Here is a 19341-nt window from a genome sequence, read left to right as displayed (position 1 = left end):
TGGACTTGACAGGGGGAATCACTTCCTAAGTTGTATGGATGCCTGGCCACTGCACTGTATACCTGAAACTAACATAAAATAGTATTGAATGTCAACTATAATTAAAAATATATATATAGTCACCGGATGTGAAGTACAGTATAGGGAATATAATTAATGGTGTTATAATACCTATCTACAGTGTCAGGTGGGTAGACTTGGTGGGGTTATCATTTTGTGAGGGGTGTAAATGTCTAATCATTATGTTGTTTTGTACACCTGAAATTAATAATAATAAAAAAGAAAATGGCAGCAGGAATATAAAAGAAAAGAGAGACTCTCATTGATATTGCTTAAAGAGAATTCAACCATCAATTTAAAATTTAAGAAGAGTTCTGGCAAGTTCCTGGAAGGAGACAATTTCATAAAATGCACACAAATATGCTATCACCACTATGGCTTTTACTTCCCCTGCCATTCCTGAGAGCTGACATTAATCAAGGGCATTGCATATATTCACCCAACTAAATTACCCAATAACCCTATGGGATAGGTACTATCACCATCTCTAGTTTACAGATCAGAAAACCAAAGCTTAGAGTGATTAAATACTAGTTAGTGTGTATCAAAGTCAGAACACAAAATCAAGTCTGTCTGACTCTCCACACTGTGTTTCCCTGAAAATAAGACCTGGTCTTACATTAATTTTTGTTCCAAAGGACGCATTAGGGCTTATGTTCAAGGGATGTCCTCCTGAAAAATCATGCTAGGGCTTATTTTCCGGTTAGGTCTTATTTTTGGGGAAACATGGTAATAAGATTACCTTTGGGAAGCAACGTCATGAAGTCTCACAATTTTTTTAAAAAAACACAACTTTTTTTCCCTAATGGTTCTAGTTTTTTACAGCCACTGCAGTTTTTGATTGGTTTGTGCCATCTATAGAGACAAGCATGGAGTTTACATTTCTCTCAGAGCTAAAAGTTTCCCACGATGAGCACTAGGCTGAAGAAACAGAGAGTACCCTGATGAGCAAAGTGTTAACTACCACATCCCAGAAGGGAAGCACAGGCTGCTGTTCTCTCCAATAAATAGCCCAGTTATGACATACACATTCTAAACTGAGATGAAATACTATCCAGAGCATGCCTTAAGGAAAGCAACTTGTCGCCATGGCTTGGTTAAAAGCCAATGTTAGCTAATGATTACATCATCTAGTTCAATATAGCATGCTCAAGAGTTGCAGGATACTGCTCCTTTAGTTTTGGATGTTGCGGCGGCACAATGGAAGGAAGGAAGGAAGGAAGGAAGGAAGGAAGGAAGGAAGGAAGGAAGGAAGGAAGGAAGGAAGGAAGGAAGGAAGGAAGGAGAAGTGACAGGAAGGACGGCGAGGGGAGGGAGGAAAGGAATAAATATAGGAAATAAAAATAAAAAGAAATAATTGGGATCACTGATTGCTCTCCCATTACTCTGGGCTCTTGACACACATGATTTTATATAATCCTCTCAACAACCTCAGGGGAAATGTCCCATCTTCAGATGATGAAACTGATTCTCAGAGATGTTAAGCAACTTGCTTGAAATAACAGAGCTGGATTTGAATCTAAGGTTATGAAGCTCCAAAGTCCACGCTCTTTCCTCTATACCACATAACCTAGAAGCAAGGAGAAATGCAGAATTCTACCTGTTCCCAGGCTCTTGGCAGCTCACCGAACACCCAGCTGATGGAAGATAATTTGAAGGTCACCATCCAGATGTTACCAAAAATATATTTGGAAGACTTTGGAATTTTAAAACCTCACCTCCAATAGATTTTAATGTTTCAAATTCATGAACCATTACTGCCTTAAGACCAAAAGTGTAATAGTTATTAAAATATAAGCAATGGAGAAAAACATTTTAAGGACCAAGAAAAAGAACTAAATAAGCATTATAACTTAGTCTGTATTAAAATTCTAACATGTGTAAAAAACTCACTTCTTCTAGATACAAAAACCTCCAAAGATTTAATATAAGAAAGTTCTAATATAAATGCTGAAGACTTTTACTAACACATGTAAGATTTTCGGAAATATAACATTCAATTTACAATTTATCTAGTTCATTCCTTATCCATCTCTTGCGTTTTCATGTATCTAACATTCTCAATTCTCCCCATATTTCTGAATTCAAAATGTATTTCAGAACAAATAAAGACGTCTGGCCCTGAAAATCACATCTTTTGTGTTTTCATTTTGCTTAGATTTTATGGCAAATGGCCTCTGGTAATATCAGGGGCCTTTCCTTTCCATTACCAAATTTTTTTCTATAGCCTCGTTGTGTGCCTACAAATGAACTGGTCTAATTCAGTTGAAGTCAACATTATTTTCTTAATTCACAGAAGACATCTATTTGAAGGAATGAAAACCAGCAGACCTATTAGATATATACTTGATACATCATTTGAAGTTTTCGTATAGAATCCCCACCTTAACTCCTTAACAGCACCGAGTCTGCTAGTCCAACTCATTAGGCCCTTGTTCCAAACTCCTGTAGGATATTGGTTAGGGGCAGTGGTCTCAGCCCCAGTGAAAACCCTCAGAATATAAGCTTCATAAGGGCAGAGATTTTGTTTGACTGCTTTGTTCACTTGTGTATGCCAAAAACCTACAGAGTACCTGACACATAGTCGCCACTCAAATATTTCTGAATGTTTGGATGCTTGGCTGTAGCCACTATCTTTTTTCTTAAAGGCTGACCAGAAGTATATCCACTAAAGAGTGACCAGAAGAAGGTGAGGGGTCTGGAAACCGTGGTCATGACTTGAAGAGCAATTAAAGAAACAGGCGTTCGGGCACACTAAGCAGGGATGTAGTGGGACCCCGAGCGGGAACCCTGCTCAGCGTCTAGCCAACAAGCACTAGAGAGTCAGCAGCCATGGGTCTGGGCAGGTCACTGGAGTCTCAGTCTTCTCATCTTTGAAATAGAACTGCTCTAAGACATAAGTGAACAGGAAAAGCATCTGGCAAATAGGAAAGCGCTTTAGAAACATAAGTTGGTATTATTTCTACATTTCACTTCTTTTCACTCTTGGGGGGGAAAAAGGCATAAGACAAGAGATGATAAAACTTCATTCGAATATGTGAGTGGTGATGTTTTAACAAGACCAGGACTCTATCCACATTAAACCAGAAGATAAAAACTTCAAATAAAGGAAATAAATATAAAAAAATTATGATAGGAACCAAATAAAACGTAGACCTTGCTATGACTAAAGAGTGTTCTCCTAAGAAGCTGACCACCCATAAAGGTGCCAGATTTCTGTCATTATTTTAAAGAGAACAGGTGATTCAAAATGATTAAGAAATTTGCAGAACAAGGTTTAGTTAGAAGGATATTAGCTAAGGTATCTGCCAACTCAGATTCTGAGTTAAAGGTACAATTTCTTTTTTTGTGGTTGAAAAACTAAGTTTTTCATGATTCTCTGCATATATCCAAACCAGTGGTCAGATAATAGGTAGTGTACACTGAAGTCCATATTGCCAAAACCTCCCACCACATTCAACATCCTCACTTTCCAAAAAAGTAGCAGACATGTAAGTTCACAATGACCAGGAAAAAAAAAAGAAAAAAACCCCACCAGGAATGTCCTCATAATACTGATGACTTTTGAAAGTGTCAAGGGCATTACACCATTACACATCCACCATTCAGATCAAATAAATATTGATTTGGTAAATGAGTCTTAAGTTTAAAGGTTCACCTAATGCAACAGTCTTTTTTTTTGTTAAGAAGTATAATTCCTCTTTCTCTTTCCTTTTCCCTATACACCTAGATGGAATATTTAATTCTGCATAGCCGGTAATACCTTTCATAACAGCTCTACCAATGCACCTGGCCATCATACACAAAACGCTTTTCTGCAAGACCAGAAAAGAAAAGCTCTAACCTAGAAAATACTAAATACTGGGAATATTCAGACCACACATGAACAGATTTTATCTTTCTCATTTCAGTAAAATTCATCAGTCTCCACTGACTTTATCCTAATTATTGTTATGCTCCCAGGATTACGGTAGTTGTGGTTCATAACTTGAAAAACTAGAATCTGCTTGAAGATGAAGATTTTTTGATCATTTTTACAAGACAACATTTTTGGCTGAATGAAGGATAGTGAAGCTAGCTTAAGAGATGAATATGGGATCTAAGAAGCAGGAAAAGGACCTTCTAGAGCAGGGGTGTCAAAACTGCAGCCCGCGGGCCAATTGCGGTCTGCAATCCATTGTTAATTGGCCCGCAGCAAATTCCAAAAATATATTTAGTTTACTTAAATAAACCAGGTGAGGCAATATGTACTTCACCTTGAGTGAGTGGTCCGGCTGTTTGTGTATTTTACCGCATATGGCTCTTGGTGAAAAATGTTGAAAAAAGTTTGGACACCCCTGTTCTAGAGCAAAAATTGAATTTTGTTCCCAGAATAGCTTTAAGAGGAAAACCTTAAGTTATTCTAAAAATTAAAATTAAATTAACATTTTAAGTTATCCCAAAATTAGATATTAGGTTGGTGCAAAAGTAATAGTGGTTTTTGCAATAATTTTTAACCTTTTAAACCGCAAGTACTTTTGCACCCACCTAATCACTGCAAGGAGTCAACTCCCTTCAACAGCCACTACATATTGCCCAATGTCTTCCTTTCTCTGTGTACTCTCAAGAAGGGAAAATATATTTGAAATTACTTATACACCACTGTGTTTTGACCAATTTAAAGAGATCTAGAATAAAAATTGACTGCACTGTACACCTGAAGCTGAACAATAATGAATGCCAACTATAATTATATATATATATGTATATATGTGTATATGTATATACTTACAAGAAGCAGAGTACAGCATTAGGAATAGAGACAGTGGAAATGTAATGGCTGTGTGCGATGTCAGAGGGATAGTGGATGGGGGGAGGGGGGTTCACACAGTGTGAGGGATATAAATGATAAACGTCTAAGTATTACTTTGTCTTGTGCACCTGAAACTAATAAAAAAAGTAAAAAAAAACACACAATTGTTTACTGAGCAATCTAGATGCTAAAAATACAATGACAAGCAATAGATGTGGCACTCATTTCAAGGAACTTACTGTCTAGAAGATCCTTTTAATTAAACTAAAATAAAAATTTCAAAAAAAAAGAAATTGAGGTTTTTCTGGGCTGCAGTCTTACTCCACATCTACTCTTTTCACAATGTGAGGGACTCTTCTGGGTTCTTTATAAATGTTTTCTAGGTCACTCCTCCCAACTCCCAATGTATATTTTGGGGCACACAGTATTTTTTAAATTGACTGCTCTCTGGTTTTAAAAGAAAAATTGAATTATAAAGTTTAATATTTATCTTTGGGCCAATGAGCCAAAGATTTCATTTGCTTCAAAAATGGCAAATAGTGCTATGAAGTCATTGGTTCTGTATGTCACAGTTTGTGAAGAGGTGGCTTGTAAAGGAACTTTGATGGCCCTGTTAGGGGTTCCAACTCTCTAAATTCTAACTTTCAGAGTCGCAGTTATAAACGGGAAGTCATTTCAATGTTTAGCCCCCAGAGTTAGTGCCTGACAGCAAGTCCTTATAAAATGGTTATTATCCTTAAAAAAGCCAAACTATAATATGCTCTGCCAGATGCTTTTTAAGTTTGATAGTTCTTTAAATATATACATACATAATGATTAATGCTTTAGACAGATAGTACTGGAATACAAACCTAATTCACTGAATCTGTCCTGTGAATAATCTTTACCATAACAAAGGTAATAACTGATGACAGAATTTCTTAAAGCAGTAACTATATTATTCTTACTCAAATTATGAACTGAGCACTTCCTAGCTCCGTTTAAAAGTTACTCAGAAAAGCAATGACTAAAAGTGATGACAAATAGAGAAGTTGATATCTCCAGAAAACACAAAACTGGCTCTTCTTTGGAGTAAGTACAAAGCGCTCTTCCACGCAAAGTTAACGTGACACTATAAATGGATGGGGAAGCAGAGTTTTCTGTAATGAAACAGAATTAACACTCCCTATCATCACTGTTTGGTTTGTGTTTGTACTCAGAAAAAGGTGGTCAATTACTCTAAAGTCCGCATTTAGAGTCAGGATGGAGACAGGGAGTTTAGGAAGAGAATAACAGAGAGAGGGAAAGCGGGGGTACTACTGCTCTCGTGCCATGAAGTATAAGCAGATGTGTGGTTTTCCCACACACTGGAGTGCTCCCCAAAGCATCCTCCAAGTGCATGTAGCAATGTTCTCCAAGGCTGACCTTATCGAAAGAAGAAAATAAAACCTACATGCCAAGGACAGCAGATAGTTAAGAGACATCCCGAGCATGGTCTACAAAAGAGTTCAGCCTTGACAGCTGGGTCTCTAGGGCTGGGCCTAGGTTTAACTACATAATTTGTCCATTCACATTTCCAACTAGAAGAAAAATGAAAGGGGAGGAGGAGGAGAAGGAGAAGGAGGAGGTAGGAAGAAGAAAGAGAAGGAAAGAGGAAGAAGAGAAGGAGTGGGGAGGAGAGAAGAGGAAGAGGAGGAGAAGAAGAAAACCTGGAGCCAGCTGTAAATGCTGTGTCGATTATAAATTGAATTATCTTAAATACCCACCAGCTGCAACCACCCCACGACCATCCCAGCTGCATATCAGGGTTTCTAACAGACATGAGTGGCAACATACCGGGCAGGGTCAAGAGAGATGTCAAGAATCTCTTGGTGGGAGACCCTAGGGACTAATAAACGAGAACGGGCTGCTTGCTATTTTGCTTCTAGAGCAGCAAAGAAGCTCAAGGGATCTTCTGATACCCTAAGCCCCTCTTTTCCTAAGCACTGAAATAGAGTTGGAAAAAAAAATCAATATTTATCATTGAGGATTAAGAATTTAAGGAAAAAATGCTGGTTGTTTGCTACAGTTATAAATATTCTCAACATTTTATTGTTTTTCAATATGAAAATATTTCCATTTATGTTACCAGTTAGGAAATTTTGACTTTTCTGCGGTTATGTCTGCACATGTATAATCTCCAGCTCACTCTTACATAATACACACACCTATGAGGAATAGTTAGGGATGGTTCTATTTGAAATAAACTATTTAGGCTTCTGAGCCTAGAGTCTCATGATTTGGTAAAACTATGAATCCAGTATATTATGCCTTAAAAGATGCAGAAAACTGAATTCAGGAAATAATTTCAGTTGAAGTTCTGTTGATGTAAACACTACAGAAAAATTACTTTTTCCTCCTTGAACATTATTCTACACACATCATTTTGTTGGGGGGGGGCATAAAAAAAAAGAAAAAGAAAAAAGGAATAAAGATTTCCTTGTGTTCTTTTTTCCCTTTTTAATTCACTCAATAGAAATTAAACTTTGCTCACATAAACTGACCACTTTTCTTCCAGTTCTTGAAATGGCCTGAATTCTGGTTCATGCATAACAAAGTTAGAAGTGAAATTATGTAGTTCAACTTTACTGATGCCCCTGGACTAATATGTAATGCATTAAAGTTAGATATTATGAGAAAAGGCTCATTCTTAAAACAGAAGAGACTTTCAATTGAATTTTAAACTACCATTGGTACCAACAACTACAGCTGGTGTCTGCACTCATCACTAGTCAAGTTATCTCCCCTTCAGTGATATCATCCTGCTTGCCTTATGCTATCATCACCTCCACCTTTCAACACCACACACAACAGGTAACCGACAACTCTGAATTAAGTTGGTGATGGTCAATCAGCAGAAAGTCAAGTAGTAGATAGATAGCAACTGTACTAAATACTTTCAAAATTGGGATTAATGATGTGGGTTCTCCAGGCTTTGTTTAATATTTAAAATCCATCTAAAAATTACTTTACTACTATTTCCAGTAGTTTAGTGAAATAAATGGTGCCTTCAGTTTTCAAAGTTTTCACAGGAACAATTTATCAGTTCTAGAAGTAGTCAAGGGATGCAACATCCCTAGAGCTAGCAATGCAGTAAGAATAGAAAAATACTTTAATTTACAAGAATAACATTTGAAATGACCAAAAAAATGGTTGTTTGTCCTTCACAATCTTTTGTACTCTGTTGCAAAAAAGATAAGGATAATGTAAATATGCTATTCATTATTCAGAAAGATCATATGATCTATCTCAGTGAGACAAAATGCAATATCAACAGAAATTTTATGCAAAGTTTGCTCTTTTTTTGTTTGGTTCACTGAACAAAGTGCAAACCATCTGTTACCTATGATAATCAGAAAAAAATAAAAATTCAAACAGCTTTTTATTCTTGAAGATAGCACAATAGCATTCCAAACAGAACTTAACTTGTTTAAAAGCACCACTTACAAGGTTTAAATCCTAATGACTTGAGATGGCTCAGAACCCATATGTACAGTCATCATTTTTTAGGTTAAGATTACATTTTCCCAATTTTTTTTTATTTTTTATTTTTGGTAAAAGCATGCCATTAAAAAAATTAGCATCGTAAGAATGCCAGTATACTAAAATGTCTTATTCAAATGTTAATTTCCAAGGAATTTTAAAATCTAAAAATTTTTAAGTTAAAATTGTATTTTGATCCCCATTTATAAAATTCCTGCTACTTAAGTAGTATATTATAGTGATTACGACATGCTTTCACTAAAGCAGAATGGCCAGATATGAATCAGAGCTTTGGCTAAGTCAAAATGCTTGAAATTAAGTCTTCCCTCTGCCCCTAGCTGTCGTGTACCTTTTACGATGAGTGACACTTCATACGATCTGTTTCTTAATCTATAAAAAGAGTTCTAAAATGTCATTCTCAGAAGCTTGCTTCCCTTCCGAATCTCTCTTGCACTGTGCGTGGCGTCTACATAGGGCCAGGAACTCAGGAACTGTCCCTGGCCAGAGAGGCTGGAGGTGAACACTTCTAAAACATCAGAAATTGTCCACAAGTTTCGATGCATTGTTAAATTTAGAGTAAGGAATCCAAAAGTAGCCATCCCAACAGTGTCGCACCATTTTTTACAGTAGTATAACCAAATTTCCAGGATACTGAGCCTTATTCACGTATTACCATCTAAAGAAAAAAGTGATTTTGTTTTAAAGATGAAATTCAAAGTTTCAGGAGTGTTTAAAACAGGGCCAGCCCAGGATATGCTTTCAAAGCTCTCTAGTACTACAAATTGTATTACCACCCACCGTTGTTTCTCAATGCCATGTAAATGTGCTTTGTGCTGTTTTCTTGATGAATACTGCATACACAAGTCCTACTCCACCTACACAACCACTATGTCACAAATGTAATGCATTTACAGAAGGCTTCTTGCAACAAACATTACAAATCTTAACCACTTATAAATCAAGTTTTGTGAAAGATAAGAATTCCAGTAGAGAAGTCAACTTTAAAATTGCTTACTTTGCCTCACTGTTATTCATTTGGCACATGATTAAACAAGTAAAAGGAAAAGCTTTAGGTTTTACACACTGACCAGGCTCTGAAGTGATGCTTACATTGCTGTTTAGTATGACCTCTTTAGTTCTATTAAACTGTAAGTTTATTAAATTCCAGAGATTTCTACAAGGAGATGCACATCAAACTGACATTGAGCTATAAGATTGGATTTCCAAAGTCATTCTGAAGGGGCAACAATTTTAGACAAGAGGGCACTATTTTTATCTACCTTTTTCTTCCCATTTTGCATATATTTATAATTACTCAATTAAAATGATCTCAGCTAAACTTATTAATTCTCGGTCCACAGGTAGACATAGAAATCTGCGAATCTGAAACTTTGGTGGAAAGAGTGGCAACATGGGAGACAACTGAAGTCCAAAGTGCTCCTCCCACCGTGACATAAATGAGAATGGGCATCATTGTGTCATCGTCATAGATTTTTAACTCAGAGCACCCCACAGCTACACCTACTTCTGAGCCAGTTCTCAGCTCCTCCTTGGAGGCCATGAGCAGTCTTATGTCAGCAGGTTATGACCAAGAAGGCCCCATCCCGCCCCAAAGGGCTCTGTCCTAAGATATTTTTCCTAGGAGCTGAAATGGCTTCTGAATTGCAGGGCTCTCATCCTGGGTTCCTGAAACCCTAAGGGTCCACTGGTTGGAATTCAGGGAATCTTGAAATCTTACACAAAGTTATTGGGGCAGGGGCATCTTATGTGCAAATGTGTGGTTCTTCTTCTTTCCACTGAAGTATAAACATAATCAGAATGGAGAGAATATTAGACTAAAGGAGGAAGAGCTTGTTCTCTGTATGTCAAAGAACTACAATTACCATTAGTTCAGTTGATCACAATTGTATGAAACTTACCATGAAGCCTTTCATTAGAAAAGGCAGTAAGTCAATGTCATCTTTTCTTTTCCAACCTGAATTTCTTTAGTTCTCCCACTTGATTCACTTGTCCAATCTTTTAAGAGTTGAACAGTGAAATTTCAGAGACTGCTCAAACAGCATGGACCTCATATTAACATGATTTTACTACAAAGAACATGAGCTTCACTTCTCCTCCAAATATGTTAATGTAAATTCATAATATAGATTAAAATGCCAAAGAGAAAAGAGGATTCTGTAGGAAAGTAACTGAACACCGTGAAGCTCCATGGAGACTAAATTGTGGTCCACAGGGGCACCTCATTTGTCACATGGCCCACTCCTCACACTGCACAGAGCTGGTGCTCAACATTACTCCAAGCTGAGACTCACTAAAAAACTCAGCAGTGCTATTTTGCTTTGAGGTGATGAAGCAACTGAATTCTCAGCAGGTTTTGGACTCGGGTGAAGTTTGTCACTCCTTCTGCCAACTCCTTCATAGAAATCCGGATCAATGCAAAATGTCAAACCTAAAAATTGAAATAGCAATCTCACTTGGCTTGATTAACCATAGCCAATTTGACTTCATTTTCTTGCACTGGCTGTCTTGGAACAAAGGTAAATTCCTCAAGTGGCCCAAACTCTCTAGAATGTTATTGAGTCCTCAGGATAGAACGTCAAAAATTCACCTCAGCCTTCTTCTAGGTCTCACAAAAATGTCTCCCAAACTACAACAGAATTAAAGAAACCGCTTAAAACTTGCTGTTGGAGTCACCACATATATAAAATTGTGTTGTTTAATATCATTAAAGCAGATAAAAAGACTATACAAAGTAGCCTGAACTTTTTAGACATAGGATTTTCCCAGAGGAATTCATACCTAAGCTGATACAAACTATCAGGAGGTTTTCATTTCCATTTTATGAGGACAAGCACCTAAGCAAGTTGCAAACATCCTGTGGATGTGGACTATGAGCCCATGCAAAAATAGTAGGTCCTCTTTTCTTCCAGAGAGTGGAAACATTATAGTAGTGAATACAGGCATACCTCATTTTGTTGTGCTTAGCTTTATTACGCTTCCCAGAGGTTACGTACTTTACAAACTAAAAGCAAGACCCTGCACCAGCAAAAGGATTATGACTCGTTTTATTGCAATACTTGCTTTATTGTGGTGGTCTGGAATCAAACTGGCAGTATCTCCAAGGTATGCCTGCATAAAGTGAATTTCAGCAAGAAAAAAAGATCACTATCTAAAGCAAGATGCTCTTCCGAAGGAAAAGGGAAAATTTCATTCAATACAGATATTCTCTACTTGAAGGACAAACACAAAGAAGAAATTTGTAAAAATTTGTATTAATTTATTTAGGAGAAATTGATTTAAAATTTCATTTATTCATATATTATTATAAAATAATAATACAATGAACATCCACCCACCAAACAACCCAAGCACCTAAAATGAATATTTATTGGTCATACATGAGCCAATAATGGCATAACAACAGTGTGTTGCAAAGGAAGAGCTATGATTAATGGAATTCTGAGCACATAAGGTCCATTAAACAAAAACCTTGCAAAGTAATGTTTTACTAGTAGAAATGAACTCACCCCAGGATTCCTTTAAATAAAGATTTGCCTAGTAGATTGAAGATATAAATCAATTTCCTGCCTCCTCCCTCCCCTACCCTCAACACATATACCTGCCACCTCTCAGGAACAATTATCAGATTATTTTTAAAAAGGTATATTCACAAGAATCTGAAACCTGGAAGGTGAAGCTGTGGTACCCAGCTCCATGTCTTCATGGAAACCCTGGTACAATAAAAAAGGTATGTCTAACAACAACTGAAGACTACAGTAAATATAGTTTTGGGTTATATAATTATTTTAAAATGCCTATTTTCTTCTACTGAGTCAATGGTAGGACACTAAACTGTACATGATTCCTTCTAACAAAAGAACTCTTCCCTCTCTAACAAGGAATAGACAAGTATCCCTTCAGCTATCAGAATTTTTATCAGTCCCTCGTCCATTCCAAGATGAAAGCCTAGATTGGAACCGATACGAAGCTGTACATGGGGACTGATGTCCTGGTCCTGAGGGTGTTCTGTGGGAGAAGCAATAATGGGATGGCTGAAGGCCTCTCACCATCTTTCCCTTCTTGACAAGGCGCTTTGTGGGTTTTTTAAACTCATTCAGTTCATATAAAGGCCCAAGCTTGCCTAAGGTAACAACTCAACTGTCAGAGTGAGAAATTAACATAATCTTACGTTCTTAATATTTTTTTATTAAAGTATAGTTGACATACAACATCATAGGAGTTTCAGGTGTGCAACACTCAAGTCCTTAATTTGATTGCACTTTTGGAATGGCTTTGTTCTTCAATATTTGCATCTAAAATATAATCTCCTAATGTATTTTAACCTTCCTCTAAGACCTTTCGGGATCGTTTGCATTTTCAGTCAAACATCACAATTTCCTAGATGCCCCGGGTAATAAATGATGGGCAATTCTGTCAAGTTATGAATAAGTATTATTGCCCTCCAAAATGCAAATTTTAGTGGACAACTGCTCAGCTTGAACTGAAGTCCAAGTGACCCAAGTTTTACCAGCAAGCAACTGGAGGAGGAGGAAGTATAGTATTAGTTGGTGCAAAAGTAATTGCGGCTTTTGCAATTGTTTTAACCTTTTAAACTGCTATTACTTTTGCACCAGCCTAATAGTTGTGATAGGAACTGTAATGGGGATGACAGCACCTAGACTGATTGGCCATTTGGTTTATGTCGGGAACACCCTGCATACACTGGGGGTGCCAAAAAATATATATACATATGACTTGTATTCGTCTTTTGTTATTGGTATATTGAGTATTACCATTTTAATACAGCTTTTTCCTTTCTTAAAATGTATACACTTTTTTTGGCACCCTCTGTATTAAAAAGAGTTTAGAAAAGATTGTTCTCTCTCCTCCTTTTTGTATCACTCAAATGGCAGCTGTATCATTCTCTTCCCATTGTGTGTGTACTTGTTAACTCCCTCACTGAGTAGTCAACTTCTGAAGAACAGAAACTAGGTTATGTATTCTTTGTTTCTCTATAGACTCTAGATTTGGGCCACAGATATATACAACATATATTCACCCATGGATTAACTAAATGCTGATCATGGAAGACTCTAAATAGAATACCTCATAGGATATTCTTAGAATCAAAGTTACAAAGTCGTATTTCCTATTCCAAGGGAATGCCAATGTATCAAAACAGTTTTAAGTAATTTGGTTGCACATACAATTGCTGTTTCCATCGCATGGATACATTCTTTTAGAAACCAGATAGCATGAATGAGGGAGAGAGGGAATATAACCCACAGGCTTTGGGAAAATACATTTTGCATGTGATACAGAGATTATGTGCCACCCCCAGTACTCAAATATATTTCAAGGTCTAGAGATTATGGTGATTTGTAAAAGAAGAAATTTAATTGCATTTTGAAAATCTGCCCAGAGTTTAGATTAAGAGAGTAAACAAATAAGGTGGAACATACAAAGAGACCCCATTTTTTTCCCTTTATGGTTCAACATACATTAACTGTTAATTGCACTAGTGCTATATCATTGTCGTCATTTACCAAGATGACAGTTAGATACCCAGAGCCAAGGCAGGAAAAGACCCTAACCTAACAACTTTTATCTCCTAATTATGATCAAGTTACCAACTCACATATGATCTTTCTGCTGACACAGGAGTAGAATAAATAAAAAGTGACCTTTAAGTTTGACTTTATTACTTGACTTTTTGAATGAATAAGCATTTTTTAAGTGGAAGAAATCCAATTATCTTAAAATCTGACCCTCTCCCCTCCCCACAAAAAGGATGGGCAAACGGAGAATAAAATGAGAGCATCATAATTACAGTGTCTTACAGCACCCTGGTGACATCAGGCTCCATGCAGTGTGATCACTAGGTCTCCACTGGAAGTGCTTTGTCGGCATAAACAGCATTGCATTAGGTATAATTGTATAATATAGGGAGTCTTGATGAAGCCAGAGTGGGTTAAGGAAATAAAAGAATTTTCCCCACAACTGTGGGAAAAACTAGCAAGAATCAACAAGGGCCATAAAAATTCTTTGTTGTGTATTGTTCACAAAATATTCCAAAAATGAATACAAGATAGAGCTCTCTTTTCTTCTAACTCCTAGAAGAAAGGTTACGAAATGTTCTTCCATCATCCGCCTTATTGCTCAATACCAGATTAGGCTCCAATTCTGAAGAGCGGTGCTAGTTTTCAGCACTGGAATGGGTGTGCGCTCTCTTTATTTTATTTATTTTTTGCAGCGGGATAGGGAGAAGGCATAAAATTAAATACATGACATCTGCAGCACTAAGTCATCACACAGGACACTATAACTTGACGATTCAATCTCGGATGCAAGAAACCCCAAGATTTTCAACACCGTACCATGTCCATGCACACCCAGAAAAACAGAACCACAGATTTCCCGGAGGAGAGAGATCCAAAGTAAAAGTCTGTATAAGACCAGAAGAGATGTGACCCACATATTCAAACCCAGACTTTTAAATACAAACCGCATTAACTGAAATCTTAAAGTCAACACTGACGGTACTTACCAACGAGAAGGCTAACTAATGGCAGCAGAGGCCATCCTCAGAAACATTTAAAGTTAAAAAGTCCCATAATCTCATGTAAAACAATAGTATACTGCTTGATTCCACAGATTAATGTATAACAGTTACGTTTACTAAGTTGGACAAGAAAAGTTAATAGGTAAATCATGGTCTGATTATCTTAACTCAGCTAGGGAGAGCCTGATCCACTAGTTAGGGCCTGGTAGAAATGAACCCTCAGTTGTTTGGTTTGGTTTTGTCAGTGGCATTTACCACATTTCTGCAGCTTCAAACAACACTTCTGAAATAACAGCCAGAAAGGCATTTCAAGGAAAACATAAGAAGAGTCAGGACAAATGTATTACTACCATTAAAATAAAAACACCAAGCACATGTGCTTTGGATGATGAAATCGGAAAGGAGCATCATCCTCACTTAATGACTGCAAGGTCACAGACCAGCCGTGTATACGACGGTGGTCGCACAAAGTTATAATGGAGCTGAAAGATTCCTATTGCCTAGGTGACATGGCATAGCTGTCATAAGGTCTTAGCACAACACTTGACTCACGTGTTTGTGGAGATGCTGGTGTAAACAAACCCACTGCTCTGCCAGTCGTATAAAAGTACAGCACATACAATTATGTCCAGTACATAATAGTTGATAACTGACTATGTTAATGCCTTTACTACACTACATCATTCATTTAGAGTATACTCTTCCTACTCATAAAAAAAGGTTGCTGTAACACACACAGTATGCCGTGTTACACCAGCAGCAGCCTCACGCATCTTGTGTTTACTGCATCTCTTGTATCATTTTCTCCTGAGCTTGATTTACTCGTATGTTGTTTTAGACAGTAACACACTGTACAGGCTTAGGATCATGAAGCATAGACCATCCTGGTTTGTGTACGTGCACTCTATGATGCTCGCGCAGGATGAAATCGCCTAACATGGCATTCCTCAGAACGTATCCCCGTTGTTAAGTGGCGTAAGACTACATTAGAGTGTGTTCTTTACTTGCTTTCTCGTGTAGACAGTACTGAAGTCATCCGTTTATAGGTGTTGTTACTTTCCATAAAATTACAACAAAACAAAAAACTACTCCTAAAATCTCTCAATGGAGGCTCTATCGAATGCAAAAATAATGGCAGAATCCCTCTACAGTTGGATCTATGCATTACTTTTGGTTGTCTGGTGCCTGGTACAGAGCAGGGACTCAGCAATTTTCAATGAAGGAGTATACATTTGAAGACAGACATAACAGCCTTTATTAGACTATTGAAATCAGTAGCATTCACTCAACAACAAAGATATATGGGGCATGTGTTATGTGCCAGACACTATGTTACACATTAGCATGAAAATTTGTTAAAACAGAGGACAATGAAAAGAACAATTTCAGTATCTTTTTTTTTTAAATCAAGGCTAGATGTATATGGTTTTGAATATTCAGATTAAAGGTATAGAAATGAGTTAACCACTTAGATTTTCAAAATCTAAGTTAGATTTGATACCAGTTAGACAAGTGGTATCATGTAATGGAAATCTGAAAGTTAACTGAGTTTTTTATTACAGGCCTGCCTGAGAAAGATTTCAAGTTCAGGTCCAGACCACAGCAATAAAGAAGTATCGCAATAGAGTTGTAATCTTTTTACTGGTGGAGGGTCTTGCATTCAGTTTGTAAAAAAAACGCATCTGTGAAATGCAATAAAGCGAAGCACAATAAGGTGAGGTATACCTGCATTCAGCTGGATGACAAAACATTCAAATGAGACACAAAGTACTAAACATGTTTAGAATATTTAGAAAGATACTCAACTGTAAATGTTGCTTTTAATGTCTGACATGCAGTAAGTAGTCTATAAGAAGTGAGTCCTTAAAAATCAATGTTTGGGAAAACATTCATAGCATGTTTGAGGAAAAATCAAAACAGCAACAGAAAGGTATTTTCAAGATTCTATTTGGAAAGTTGGTTACTGAAAGGCACCAAAGTAAAACCAGCAGATGGCTCTGAACACTTAAAAAAATACATACCTTTCTAGATAGATATGGATATATGAAACAACAAACAAAGATACTAAACAGAAGGGCAGGCAGAAACTAGGGAACTAGAGGTCACCAGAGGAAAACTAGAAGGGAAAGCCCATTTGAAAAAGTGGGCTGGCAAGAGATGAAATGGCCACAGATGAGGGCTCCAGGTCTGGCCAGAAGAGCCAGGAGAAACAGTAATAACTTAAATAAGGAAGCATGAGAAGAGAACAAAAGCCGGGCCATCTAGAAAAGAGACCAGGCACTCCCTCTCTGCAAAGGTGAGCAGGTCTGTAGTGGAAAGCAAGAAACATGAGCTTTACAATTCTTCAGGCACATACGTTCAAATGACAAAAAATATATGAGAATAGGATATGCAAAACTCCAGAGTGTTCTAGACTTTTAAACTCCAACAGCTCCCATGTCTTCCCTTTTCCCCTAGACTATATTCTCCCGTTCAGAGTCCTGACTAAGTCCAGTGACAATGAGTAGAGACTTTGGAAACAAAAGGCTTTGCTGATGTGCTCAAGAGGCCAAAGAGTCTGCAAAGTGAATCTTTGCAGGAAACACCCAGAGTTTTACTCTGGTCTTCAAGGCTGAGGCAAACCCTAAAAGATTAAAATGCCTTAAGGTGAATGATATCCCCTAATCAAGTGTAAACCAAGTATGGGGCAAGGAAGGAAACATGAAAAACCCTAATAAATAATGTGACCTCCCCGAGTCGCCAACGAGCAACGTTTTAATAAAGGGAGAAATAAATGCTTATGTTCTTCTGCACTGAGAAATCATTTCATGTTAAGCTTTAGTGCAATTAAAAGAAAAAAAGAATTTAATATTACAAAAGGGAAAACTCGTAACAACCATAAGTATATAATTAGAATATTCTTACCCTATACATCCCCTAGAAAAAGACCACAAACATAAATGTTTGCAATTTGCTGAGGAGGTAATTATTACTAATTCTGAGGGGGGAAAGAGGGGACTTAAGTTTTAAAGACTGGCTGGGGCAAGAATGAGAAAGTGTCAAGTCAGAGGACTCACACTCTAACTTCATGCCAGCCCCCACGCCCCCAAGATTCAGATAGCTTTATCTGAATAACATCTAACATATCCCCTCATTAAAAGGATGAGTGTTTCTGTATAAAAGACTAGATAAATCTTATTGCCAGTCCTGAAAGAGTCACATCTCCTAATCGCCTTTTTAGGCAGTTCTGCATGAAAATTTGAAAGTTTGAACATTTTTGCTCCTGAGATTTAGGTACCGGTTCCACTTAGATGACCCTGTCAGCGTATTTTTAAAAAATATCTCTAAGATAACAATCTCTGAAAACGTTACTCCCTGGATTGGATGTACGCGTCAAGAGAAGTTATAAAGTTCTCTGGAGGAGCGGTATTCTGGAGTGAAGGGCCTCGTGATTCCCTAAGCATCAAGAATAGCATTTCGAGTTCAAGGATGAACACTGAATGAATTAGGCTTAAAAAAGTACAGCCCGTCCCAAAAGGTTTAAAACTGCACCCATTTGCTTTAAAATACCCCAAACACTACGACGGGTCACTTTACCTGTCTTGCCAGTTCTGAGCAGCTCTAGGATGTGAAAAGGTTTCCAGAACTCCAAGGGGCATTCTATGTTTAAACCAAGAACCTCAAGGGAGGGGAAGGCTACTTCAAGGACCCCTTAGTGGGCGGAAAGCTGGGAGACTCAGTCTGCCCTTCCGGAGAGGGATGCACAGGGTCCCTCTGTACAAGAGTGGCTAAAGGGCCCCTGCGGAGTTGCCGTGCCAGGCCGTCTCCCAGCTCCCGCGATCCGTGTGGCCACTGGGGACCCCGATGTCTCGGGGACCCGACGGGGGCCAGCACAGCCCGGGGCGCAGCTCTAAAGACGAGTGTCCGCGGCAGCAGCCCCCTCCCGCATCCCGGGGACTCAGTGTAGCTAGAGCGTGTCCTCCGGGCAGCTGTGCGCAGCTGGACGCGGCTCTCGGAGTCCCCACCCCAGCCCTTCCGCTCCGGCTGGAGCGCTCAGGCTGCCCCTCGCCTGAGGCCCCTCCGTGTGGCGGGAGACTTGGCAACTTACTGGGGCAGCACAGGGCCGCGCGGAGGGGGCGGTGGTGGGCGAGTGGCTGGAGCGCGTCGGGGACCCGCGGCTCGCAAATGCTGAGAAGACCTCGTAGGTCTGCGCGGAGAGGAGCGCCTGAATCGCCGCGCTGCAGAAAGCGGGCTGGGCACGTGGGCGCCCTTCTGTGTAGCCGCGCGGGGGGCGGGGGGCGGGGGGCGGGGCGCGGGGCCGGGCGGCACCACGGCACCACCCCCTTCCCTCCCCCGTGCTCGCTCGCCCCCACCGGAGCCCGCCTCCTGCCAGGACGGCGCGGGCCAATTCTCGAGGAAGGCGGTGTCCGGCCGCGGCGGCGCCGGG

At 38.7% G+C, this 19341-nt stretch overlaps 1 protein-coding gene across 2 annotated transcripts in view; it reads right to left on the bottom strand.

Moving 5' to 3' along the window:
- SLC7A2 (solute carrier family 7 member 2) overlaps positions 1 to 19084 on the bottom strand; it is a 62549-nt gene extending 43465 nt beyond the window's left edge. For both annotated transcript variants that reach the window (XM_033104057.1, XM_033104058.1), the window contains exon 1: positions 19003 to 19084. The gene's annotated coding sequence lies outside the window, so the exon portion shown is untranslated. The remainder of the gene's footprint in view (positions 1 to 19002) is intronic.
- Positions 19085 to 19341: the final 257 nt, after the last annotated feature.

The sequence above is a fragment of the Rhinolophus ferrumequinum genome, chromosome 4 (assembly GCF_004115265.2).
Source record: "Rhinolophus ferrumequinum isolate MPI-CBG mRhiFer1 chromosome 4, mRhiFer1_v1.p, whole genome shotgun sequence".
In the NCBI taxonomy this organism is placed as follows: domain Eukaryota; kingdom Metazoa; phylum Chordata; class Mammalia; order Chiroptera; family Rhinolophidae; genus Rhinolophus; species Rhinolophus ferrumequinum.
This window is presented reverse-complemented; position numbering and strand designations above follow the sequence as displayed.